The sequence below is a fragment of the Penaeus vannamei genome, chromosome 2 (genome assembly GCF_042767895.1).
Source record: "Penaeus vannamei isolate JL-2024 chromosome 2, ASM4276789v1, whole genome shotgun sequence".
NCBI classification, from domain to species: Eukaryota; Metazoa; Arthropoda; class Malacostraca; order Decapoda; family Penaeidae; genus Penaeus; species Penaeus vannamei.
Window position 1 is genome coordinate 42,712,041 of NC_091550.1, and position 12,624 is coordinate 42,724,664.

Genomic DNA, 12,624 nt, shown 5'->3' on the forward strand with positions numbered 1-12,624 from the left:
CACCCCCTCCCCCATACCACCACTCCCCACACGCCTCACACACCAGACCCCCTTACCACCACTCCCCTCCCCCCTTTACCACCACCCCTCCCCTTACCACCCCCTCCCCTTACCATACCCTCCTCCCCCTTACCACCCCCTTCCCCCTCACCACCACCCCCTCCCCCATTACCACCCCTCCCCCCCTTACCACTGCACAGCACGCACCAGCTGTTCAACGCCCTAAGCCACGCCCCCCGAGATGCAAGTTCCAGCACGTGCCTTGTTGTCCACCGACTCTCGCGCTAATGTGTCGGAATTGCGTTCAGTATCCGCCATTGACTTCCTTTAGGCGGAAGTGTGTGTGTGTGTTATGTGTTAAGTGGTTTGTGGTGTTAAGTGGTTTGTGGTGTTAAGTGGTTTGATTCAGTGATTTATGGTGTTAAGTAAGTGGCTTAAGTGTTCAGTGATTTATGGTGTTAATCAAGTGGTTTAAGTGATCAGTGATTTATGGTGTTAATTAAGTGTTCGGTGATTTCTGGTGTTAATTAAGTGCAGTGATTTCTGGTGTTAATTAAGTGGTTTAAGTGATCAGTGATTTTGGGTGTTAAGTGTAAACGTTTAAGTGTTCAGTGATTTCTGGTGATAATTAAGTGTTCAGTGATTTCTGGTGTTAATTAAATGTTCAGTGATTTCTGGTGTTAATTAAGTGGTTTAAGTGATCAGTGATTTATGATGTTAATTAAGTGGTTTAAATGTGTTGATTAGTGATTATTGCGTATGATAGGTGTTAGATTGATTTATTGTATCAACATTAAAAAGTTGTTTTTTGTCCTGTGTGAACAAGAAAAAAAAATCACAGGAGTAATCAATATAACAAGCAGATTGTCATTTTTATCTTCAAGCTAAAGGTAAGATGTAATATTTTCGAAAGTTTCAATAGATGCAATTTAATCATTCGATAATATCTTTGCAATATTGATTGGCTACCGCACGTGTCTGGAACATGTTGAAACGTGTTATCACAAGTTACGTATTCTGAAATCAACACTCATTTTGATGTAAAAGTTTAATATAAGATTTGGCAATATATTTTATTTATGCAGATATTTTATTTATGTATATATTGTACATCCATGTGTACAGGAATACTTGTACGCTTCTCTACATATACTTATTTGGAATACATATTTAGGGACTATGTCTCTGTGGCTTGCTCTCTCTCTCTCTCTCTCTCTTTCTCTCTCTCTCTCTCTCTCTCTCTCTCTCTCTCTCTCTCTCTCTCTCTCTCTCTCTCTCTCTCTCTCTCTCTCTCTCTCTCTCTCTCTCTCTCTCTCTCTCTCTCTTTCTATCCATACATCTCTTTCTCTCTCATTCTCTCCTTTCCTCTCCCTTGCCTTAACCCTCCTTTGCTCTTTCGCTTTCTCCCTCTCCCTCACCCCTCTTGCTCTCCCACTCCCACCCTCCCACCCTTCCGCCAATCCTTCCCTCCCTCTCCTTCTCCATCTCCCTCCCTCCATCTTTTCCTTATTTTTTTCGCTCACTCCATCCTTCTCTAAAGCCTTCTCTTCCCCCTTCCCTTCTTCTCCCTTCTCTCATCCCACTGTCTCCATCTCCCTTCACTTTCTCCCTCTTTTTCTTCCTCTCCCGCTCTACTTCCCTTCTCCTTCTCCATCCTTTCCCCTCTCCCTCTTCTCCTTCTCTCTCGCCCCCATCCTTCCCTCTCTCTCTTCCCCTCCCATTTCTTCCAAACTGTCCCCTTTAATTCACACTTACGCAGATTTACGCAAATGTTTCAATTAATGACCACGTTTTGCGTATCTGTTACACATAGCAATGTTACGCCTGGATGCACAAGGAGCCGGAGGGTGGGGTGGGGGAGGGGGTGTGGGAGACGGTAGGAGGATGGAGGGCAGGGGGGAGGGGAGGAAGGTAGGGCAGGAAATGAGTCGGGTCTCTCTCGCTCTCCTCTTCTCTCTATCTCTCGCTCTCTCTCTCTCTCTCTCTCTCTCTCTCTCTCTCTCTCTCTCTCTCTCTCTCTCTCTCTCTCTCTCTCTCTCTCTCTCTCTGTCTTTCTCTTCTCTCCCTCTCTTTTCTTTCTCTTTCTCTTTCTCTTTCTCTTTCTCTCTCTCTCTCTCTCTCTCTCTCTCTCTCTCTCTCTCTCTATCTATCTATCTATCTATCTATCTATCTATCTATCTATCTCTCTCTCTCTCTCTCTCTCCCTCTCTCTCTCTCTCTCTCTCTCTCTCTCTCTCTCTCTCTCTCTCTCTCTCTCTCTCTCTCTCTCTCTCTCTCTCTCTCTCTTTCTATCTCTCTCTCTCTGTCTCTTTCTCTCTGTCTCTCTGTTTCTGTCTTTCTCTCTCTCTTTCTCTCTTTCTCTCTTTCTCTCTCTCTTTCTCTCTCTTTCTTTCTCTCTCTCTCTCTCTCTCTCTCTCTCTCTCTCTCTCTCTCTCTCTCTCTCTCTCTCTATCTATCTATCTATCTATCTATCTATCTATCTATCTGTCTGTCTTTCTATCTATCTATCTATCTCTTCCTCTTTCTCTTTCATTTTCATTTTCCTTTGCTTCCTCATTTTCTCTTTAAGGATTTATATATTTCTTCCTCTTTTTCCTCTCTCTGTCTCAGCCAGTCTGTCCATCTGCCTATCTATCTTTTTCTATTCATCTATCTATCTATCGATCGATCTATCTATTTATCTTTATTTGTCTACCTATCTACATATACCTATCTATTTATCGATCTATCTATCCACATCTGTCTACCTATCTACACCTATCTCCCCATCCACCTATTTATCCCTTTTCCCCATTTCCGTCATTCCTTCTCCTTCCTCTCCAGTACCCTCTTCCATTTTTTTAACAGCCCATCCCTCCCTCCTCTTACCCCCCCCCCTCCCCCCGACCAAAAAAAAGCAGATTTTATCTCCTAAGGATTTCTCCTTTAATGTCCTTCACTTCCTTCTTCTCCTCCTTCCGGTCCCTCCTCCTCCTCCTCCTCCTTCTTCGTCGTCGTCTTGTTTTTCGTCTTCTTTCTTCTCTCATTTTTTTCCTCCTTTTTCGTCTATTTTCTTCTGCCGTAACCTTTTCATTGCATGTAGTAACTGATGTTGATTATAATATATTATAGTATATTATATATCATATATATATATGTGTGTGTGTGTGTGTGTGTGTGTGTGTGTGTGTGTGTGTGTGTGTGTGTGTGTGTGTGTGTGTGTGTGTGTGTATGTGTATGTGTGTGTGTGCATACATATGTATATATATATATATATATATATATATATATATATATATATATATATATATATATATAGAGAGAGAGAGAGAGAGAGAGAGAGAGAGAGAGAGAGAGACAGAGAGAGAGAGAGAGAGAGAAATATATATATATATATATATGTATATATATATATATATATATATATATATATATATATATATATATATACATACATATATATATATACAAAGAGAGAGAGAGCGAGAGAGAGAGACAGAGAGAGAGACAGAGAGAGAGAGAGACAGACAGAGACAGAGACAGAGAGAGAGAGAGAGAGAGAGAGAGAGAGAGAGAGAGAGAGAGAGAGAGAGAGAGAGAGAGAGAGAGAGAGAGAGAGAGAGAGAGATAGAGAGAGACTTTTTTTAAAGGAAAAGGTGGTTGAGGTGACGATAAGAGAGTGGAAATGGAAGGGGGGAAGGGGGTGGCAAGGAAGGGGTGGGATGAAGGTAAAGATGGAGAGAGGAGGAAATAGAGAGAATTCTTTCATTCATTCATTTGCTCGCTCATTCACTGATTCGTTATTCATTTATTCGGTCATTCATGTTTATTCGCCTCTCTGTTACTTCAATCACCCACTTATTCATTCATTTAGCCATTCGTCCACTAATCAGTTAAGTCATTTACTCATTCATTCATTTAGTAATTCATTCATTCATTAAGTCTTTCATTCATTTACTCATTCCTTCCTTCATGTATCTATTATGTCATTTATTTATTCATTCATTCATTTGTTCATTCATGTATTCATTCATTAACCCATTCATTCATGTATCTATTATCTCATTTATGTATTCATTAATCCATTCATTTATTCATTCATGTATTCATTCATTAACCCATTCATTCATGTATCTATTATCTCATGTATTCATTCATTCATTTATTCATTCATGTATTCATTCATTAACCCATTCATTCATGTATCTATTATCTCATTTACGTATTCATTCATTCATTTATTCATTCATGTATTCATTCATTAACCCATTCATTCATGTATCTATTATCTCATTTATGTATTCATTCATTCATTTATTTATTCATTCATGTATTCATCCATTAACCCATTCATTCATGTATCTATCAGCCCATTCATTCATGCAAATATCTACTTAACATCAATAAAATCAAGGAAATGTATTACAGTCTTTACTTGCTAGACAAAAAAAAAAATGCAACAAATAAAAACAAAGAAAAATAGACAGGATGTTGTATTTGTCTTCAAGTCTCATTGCTTTGGGTTTTATCTCCCTCAAGAAAATCGTAATTCAATTTTTGTAAAAAAAAAAAAAAAAAAAAAAAAAAAAATGTTTCCTTTTTTATCATTTCGTTTCGTTTCTTCTTTTGAAGTTAAGAGGAAATTGGGCTGTTTTCGGGGGTGGGGGTGGGGGGTGGGGGGGGTATCCCCAGTAACTTTCGTTATGTTTATTTTTTAACCATTTTTCTCTCGATTTTTCTCGTTTTTTTATATTCCTCTTTCTGTTTTCTTTTTTTGCCTTAATTTTTCTTTTCGATTTTTTCTCGTTTTTTGATGTTCCTCCTTCCTTCTATTATTTTCTTTTTTTATGTATTTCGTCTTCTTTCATTTTCTTTTTCTTTTTTTCAGTTTTTCTTTTTGTCTTTTTCTAATGGTTTTCTTTTTTCCTTTTCATTTCTCTGTTGACGACCGTCTTCCCTCCCTCCCTTTTTCAATCCCTCCCTCCCTCCCTCCCTCCTTCCCTCCTTCCTTCCTCCCTCCCTCCTTCCCTCCTCCCTTCCTCCTTCTCTCTCCCCTTCTCCGCCAGACAGACAGACAGACAGACAGACAACCACAATGCCCAAAACTCCCGAAACAGGTGCATTTATCATCCCCCCTTTCCCCTCCCCCTTACCCCCTCCCCCCCACCAGTCACCGCGGGCGTAGGAAGGGCGCGCTTACCCTTTGGGCACGTCTGCAACCCCCCACCCCCACCCCACACACCCCCCATCACCCCTTCACCCCCTCTTCCCGTGCCCCAGGGTATCGTACATACCCCCCCAACCCCCCCTACCCCCCATTCATATCCCTTTCCTGTAAACTCACGTGCTACTGCAGGTATCTGATGGGGTGGGGGGTGGGGGGGGGAGTAATGTGTTGTTTCAGTTTCATTTTGTTATTGTTGTTTTTGTTGGTGTTGCTGTTTTATTTGGTCTTCTTTTTTTTCTTCTCTCTTCTTCTTCTGCTTCGGTTTCTTTTTCTGTTTGGACAAGTCTTTGTTGAAGATATTCTCTCTCTCTCTCTCTCTCTCTCTCTCTTTCTTTCTTCTTTCTTTCTTTCTTTCTTTCTTTCTTTCTTTCTTCTTTCTTTCTCTCTCTCTCTCTCTCTCTCTCTCTCTCTCTCTCTCTCTCTCTCTCTCTCTCTCTCTCTCTCTCTCTCTCTCTCTCTCTCTCTCTCTCTCTTTCTTTCTTTCTTTCTTTCTTTCTTTCTTTCTTTCTCTCTCTCTCTCTCTCTCTCTCTCTCTCTCTCTCTCTCTCTATCTATCTATCTATCTATCTGCCTACCTATCTATTTCATTAACCATCTAGTCTGCCTTTCTGCCTACATATTTATTCATCTGTCTATGTATCTATCTATCCACTTAAAAAAATATATAAAAAAAGTGTCTTTACTTGAATGTTTAGTGTTTATCTAAACATACAATAGAATACAACAGAACACGATGCAATACCAATAGCGAAAAGCAACACAGCGCAATACGACATGACAGCACAGAGCATAATGCAACACCACCAAATACAATACAACAAAATCATGACACACGATACAAGCACGCACAAGAAGTCATGTCTGCGTGTTTTGCCTAAACGCATCTGTACATACAACACAATACAACACCTTTTATGGCATGCGACCTCCCTCAGAGAATTTTTTAATTTAAGTCGGATAATGCGCCGTTGATTAATGTTCATGACAACCCGTGGCACGCATGACACCCCCCTCCCCCTCCGTTCTCACCCCCCTGTTAATAAACGCCTTCGTCATGCATGGGTGAATGACCTCCTTGACTCATAACCTTCTGGGAGGTCAAGCGAGGTCGCGGAAGTAAGTCGAGGTCATAGGTGGCAAATATTTTTGTTATGTAAATAGGTGAGGGAGAGAGAGAGAGAGAGAGAGAGAGAGAGGGAGAGGGAGAGGGAGAGGGAGAGGGAGAGAGAGAGAGAGAGAGAGAGAGAGAGAGAGACAGACAGACAGACAGACAGACAGACAGAGAGACAGAGAGACAGACAGACAGACAGAGACAGACACAGAGACAGACAGACAGACAGACAGACAGAGAGACAGACAGACAGACAGACAAACGCACAGAGAACCAAATTCGCATAGCAGTAGACAGAAATAGAAAGAAATATTTAACAGAGACTCAAACACACACAATGTTTGCGAAAAAAAGAAAAGGGAAGAGGAAGGTGGAGAAGAAGTAGAAAAGGAAGAGGGGAAAGGAGGAGAAAAGGGAGAGGGAAAAGGAGGAGAAGAGGGGGAGGGAAAAGGAGGAGAAGAGGGAGATGAAAAAAGGAGAAGAGAAAAAGGGATAAGGAGGAGAAGAGAAAGAGAAGAAAGAAGAAATGGAAGAAGAAGGGGAAGGGAAAGGGGGGGAAGAGAAGGAGGGAAGAATACGGGGTGTTATCTCCTAATTTATAGCTTATCCTTTTCTAATCCGTGTTATGCATGTTCTTCTGTTCTTTGTCCTGTTCTACATAAAGCTGTAGTCATTGTAATTACTGTGTTTGTACTGTAGTACTTTGTTGTGACTGTTGTTGTTGATTCTACTGTAGCTGTATCAGTTATGGCTTGTTGTTATTGCTCGTTATGTTATTGAAAATTCGTTTCCCTTGTTAAAAGACCATGTGTGATAAAAGCAAATAACAGAAATAAAATTGATGCGAAATGGTAGAACATGATAACAACGATATGGGATAATAAAGGATAATAATAAATAAATAAATGATAATAATAGTAAAACGTAAAACAGGAACAACGATGCTAATGATAAGTAGTAAAGTATGAAAATAGCCATGATTTCGCCTGAACTACAAAGACACGGAATTGCAGACAGCGGAAAATAGAAAGATATGAACTGTTATTAAAAGAAGGCAAATATCCACGTCGCTTCAAGAACAGTGCAACAACCAGTCATCCTGTTATTACTTGTGCTATTACTGTTATTACTATTACTTTTTTTCACTACTTTTGTTACTACTGTTGTCTATTGAGGTTGATTTCTGCTTTCGACACCGTTCTGGTATGTACTATTTCTTTCAATACTGTTTGGTACTGCTTCTGCTGTTGTAAATATTCTTTCGTGAAAATAATGATGATGATGACGATAATGGTATGAGATAAACGGAAGAATATTGATAACAAAATGAAGAACCCTCCCACCCTCACCCTACCCCTCCCCTCCCTCCCTCCCTCCCTCCCTTCAGCTATCCTCCTTCTCTGATGCACGAAATACCCCCTTTTCTCTCCCTTTTTACTTCTCTCCTTTCTCTCCCTCCCATTTTATCCTCCTTTTCCTCTCCTTATCCTTTCTTCGCTCCCTTTCCTCATCATTTTGTATTTTTTCCTCATCCTTTCCCCTTTATTTCCAAATCCTCTTCTCCCTCTTCTTCCCAACCTTTTCTCCCCTCTTCTCACCCCTCCTCTCTTCTCTCTCCCTTTTTTGTCATCTCAATCCTCCTCCTCCCCTCCCCCTCCCCTCCTCCCTCCCTCCCCTCCTCCCCTCCTCCCCCTCCCCTCCTCCCCCTCCCCCCTCCCCCTCCCCCCTCTCTTTCTACTCAAAACCACAAAACTCCCCTCCCCCGCACCCCCTCCTTCCCTAACCCCTCTTCCTGTCACCGCTCCCCTTCCCCCTCTCCCCACTCTCCATCTCCCTCTCACCCCTTCTCCTTTCTCTCTCCCTCGTCAGCTAACTCCTTCTCCCCCACCCTCCCTTGTCCCTTCTCCCCCTCCCTCCACCCATCCCTCACCCCTACTATCTCTCCTCCCCCTCCCTCACCCCCTTCCTTCTCTTTCCCCATTTGCTTTCGTCTTCCCATCCCACTCCACTTCCCCTTCCCTCTCCTCACCACCTCTCCTCACCCTCCTCCTCCTCCTCCTTTCCCCTCTCTCCCTCTCCCCTCTTTCTCCTCCTCCTCCTCTCCACTTCTCCCCTCTCCCCTCCTCCTCCCCCTCCTTCCCTTCCCCTCTCCGTTCTTCCCTTACCCCCTCTTCTCCGTCTCCCCTCCCTCTCCCCGTCCCCCTACTCTCCCACTTCCCTCTCTTCCCCCTCTCTCCCTCCTCCCCCCCCCCTCTCTTCTCCATCTCCCCTTCCTCTCCCTTCTTCCCCCTCCTCCTCCTCCTCCTCCTCCTCCCCGTCCCCTCAGGGCATGTAACCGCAATCCTTCCTATCTTTGGAAGGATTGCGATGTTCGTTGTTAGAGGAGATGCAGGAGATGTGGAGAAAGACAAAGATGGAGGAGGAGGAAGAGGGGGACTAGAGGAAGGGGGTTATAAGAGGAGGAGGAGGAGGAGGAGCAAGGGGGGGGGAGAAAGGGGTTATAGGAGGAGGAGGAGGAGGAAGGGGGTTATAGGAGGAGGAGGAGGAAGGGGGGTGGAGGAGGAAAGGGAAAGGGAAGAGGGGGATGGAGGAGTAAGGGGTTAAGAGAAGGAGGAGGAGGAAGAGGGTTATAGGAGGAGGAGGGAGGAAGGGGGTTAAGGAAAGAGGAAGAGGAAAGGGGTGGAGGAGGAAAGGGAAAGGAAAGAGGGGGGTGGAGGAGGAAGAAGAAAGGGGGTGGAAGAGGAAAGGAGGAGGAGGAAGAAGAAGAGGAGGAGAAGGATGATGAAGAAAAAAAAGAGGAGAAACAAAGAAAGAAAGAGTAAAGGAAATGAAGAAGGAGGAGAAACGAAGACGGCGAGGAAGACAGACCAGACGAAGAAAAAGAAAAAAAAGGAAACAAACAAAGAAAAAGCCCCCCAAAATAAAAGACATTGTTAACGACGAAAGAAAAAAAAAAGAATTTAGAAAAGAAGATAACTTAATGAACTTGATGATTCATTCAAGTTTGAACTTAAATGATGGGTGAAGGTCAGAATGCGCGTTTGTTCGCTCGTTCGTTTGTTATTGAGGATTCTGTCGTTGTTTTCTGTTCTTTTTTTTTTCTTGTTCAATGTTATGTTGCTTGGTTTACGTGATCATTCTTTCTTCTGTTGCGTCGCCTCCATCTACTTCTTTTCCTTCTCCATTTTTATGTTTTTTTTACTTATGTTTTCCTTCTCCTATTCCTCCTCCTCCTCCTCTTCTTCTTCTTTTTTCTTTTCTTCCTCCACCTCCTCCTCCTCCTCCTCTTCTTCTTTTTCTTCCTCCTCCTCCTCCTCCTCCTCCACCTCCTCCTCTTCCCCCACCACCTCCCCTTCCCCTTCCCCCTCCACCTCCTCCTCCTCCTCCCATCAATGAGAACAAAGTCAAAAGCAACAAAACAACAGGAGACAAAAAAATATATATATACCGCAACAAAAACTAAGAAAATAATATTATAAACAAGAAAAGAAACATTAACAACAACAACAACAGCAAAAACGTGTCCGTCCGTCCATCTATTTATCTGTCCGTTCGTCCGTTCGTTCGTTAATGCCTGTATTTCCGTCCATCCGTCCGTCCCTTTTAGTCCGTCCACCCGTCTGTCTATCCATTCGTCTATCCGTTCGTCCATTCGCCCGTCCATCTATCTGTCTATCTGTCCATCCATCTATCTGTCCGTCGTCCTTCCATCCTTTCGTCCGTTCGTCCGTCCATCTGTCTGTCTATCCATCCATCCATCTATCTGTCTATCCGTCGTCCTTCCATCCTTTCATCCATCTGTCCATCCACCTATCTGTCCGTCGTCCTCCCATCCTTTCCTCCGTTCGTCCATCCCTCTGCCTGTGTGTCCGTAGGTCTTGTTCCAGTCGCCTCCCAATGACTCCATTACGTCGTGTGTTTGGGTTTCCGATGGCTCTGCTGCATGCGATGTAGGGAGGGCGGGGAGGGCGGGGGAGAAGAGGGAGAGAGGGAGAGGGAGAGTGGGGAGAGAGGGCGGGGGAGAAGAGGGGAGAGGGAGAGGGAGAGTGGGGAGAGAGGGAGAGTGGGGAGAGTGGGGAGAGAGAGTGGGGAGACAGGGGGAAGGGGAGCGTGACAGAAGAGGGGTTAGGGGAGGAGGGGATGAGGGGAGGGGGAGTTTTGGGTTGAGTAGAAAGAGAGGGGAGGAGGAAAGGGAGGGAAAGAGTGGGAAGGGGGTGGGGAGAGGAGGAATGGGGAAAGGGAGGGTGGAGAGATAAAGGGGAAAGGGAGGGTGGAGAGATAAAGGGAAAGGGAAGGAGGGGAGGAAAGGGGAAATTGAGGGAGTGGAGAGAAAGGGGAAAGGGAAGGAGGGGAGAGAAAGGGGAAAGGAAGGGAGGGGAGAGAAAGGGGAAAGGGAGAGAGGGGAGAGAAAGGGGAAAGGGAGGTAGAGGGGAGGTAAAGAGTAAGTGTAGGAGTTAGAAGAGAGGCAAAAAGGAGGGAAGGGAGATGAAAAAAAAGAGGAAAGGGAGGAAAGGGAGAGGGGAGGGAGGGTATTTAAAGGGAAGGAAAGAAACGTAAAAGAGAGAAAGGAGAGGCAAAGTTCAAGGAGAAGAGAGAGAAAGAAGAGGGAGTCGATATAAAAAAGAAATGGTAAAAAGGGAGCCAAAGGGAAGAGGGAGGGAGGAGAAGGGAGATGGAGAGATAGGGAGAGGGAGCAAAAAGGATATTTACCCCTATCCCTCTACCCTCATCTTTCATACCCTCCTCCCCAACACCCCCCTCCCCCCCCTACCCACCACCATCCACAGTGCCCACCTCACCTGCCCACCTGCCCACCTGCCCTAACGTCTTGCCCGAGGCTTGCCCAGGGAGCGCCCATCATTGCACGAGTTAAATGGCCATCACGCAACTCACGCTTGTGTTGCCGTCTTTAGGTCGTGGGGTTATTTGTTTGTTTGTTTGTTTGTTGGTCTTTGGCGTTTTTGTTGTTGTTCTTGTGTTTGTTTTTGTTCTCAGTTGGTGATTGATTGTTTTTTTTGTTTATTGATTTATACTTATATTTAGATTGGGAGAGAGAGAGAGAGAGAGAGAGAGAGAGAGAGAGAGAGAGAGAGAGAGAGAGAGAGAGAGAGAGAAGACAGACAGACAAACAGAGAGACAAGTCAGATAACCAGACATACAAACAAACAAACAAACAAAGATAAAAAACAAAGTAAATAAAAATAAACAAAAAAAAACAGAAAAGAGGGAGGGGAAAAAAGGGGAAAATAAGTCCCCCCCCCCCCCTCGCTGTAGCTCGAGGCCGGCCGCCGAGACCCATTCATCGTCGTCGCTAATATCTCGAAGCTTCTGGAACATCCGGTCTTACTCGTGCGTACGTGTGGGGGGGAGGGGGACAAGGTGGGGGGGAGATTGGGGGGGGGAGGGGGAAGGGCAAGGTGGGGGAGAGATTGAGAGGGAAGCAAGGAGGGGATGGGGAGGGGGAGAGATTGGGAGGGAGGAGATGGGAGGGGGAGGGGGAGAAAGGGGAGAGAGATAGGGAGGGGAGGGGGAGAAAGGGGGGGGAGTGTGGGATGGTGGGTTGGGGAGGTGAGAGGGGAGATTGGGAGAGAGATTGGGAGGGGGAGAAAGGGGGGGCGAGGTGGGGGGAGTGGTGAGGTGGGGGAGGTTAGGGAGGAGATTGGGAGAGGGAGGGGGAGAAATGGGGGCGAGGTGGGGGAAGGGGGTTGGTGATGGCGGAGGTGGGGGTGGGGGAGATTGGGAGGGGATAAGGGGTGGGGGAGAAAAGGGGGGCGAGGTATGGGATGGATGAGGGTGGTGGGGGAAGGGGGTTGGTGATGGCGGAGGTGGGGTGGGGGTAGAGAAGGAGAGATGGATGAAGCGGGTGGAGATGATATGGGTGGGAGGGGAGATGGGGATAGATGATGGTGGAGAAGAAGAGGGATAGGGGAGAGTAAGAAGAAGGGGAGATTGAGGAGAAGGAAGAGAAGTAATAGGTGAGAGGGTTGTGTGGGGATAGAGGGTGCAGAAAGAGGAGGTGCGAAGAGAAATTAGAGAAGTGACGATGTAAAAAGAGGGGAGGTGAAGAAGACAAAGGAGGTGAAGGAGACGGAGATAAATGTGAACGTAGCAGAAATGGAGACAAGATAAATAGGAACGAAGGAGAAGTGGATATGGAGGTGATAGGAGGAGGATGTGGAAATGCAGGTGGAGGAAAAGGAGGAAGAGGAGGAGAAGATGTAGGAAGATGAAGAGAAGGAGGAGGAGAAGGAATTGCAAGTGAAGGAAAAGGAAAAGGAGGAGAAAGAGAAGGAACAGGAGGAGGAGG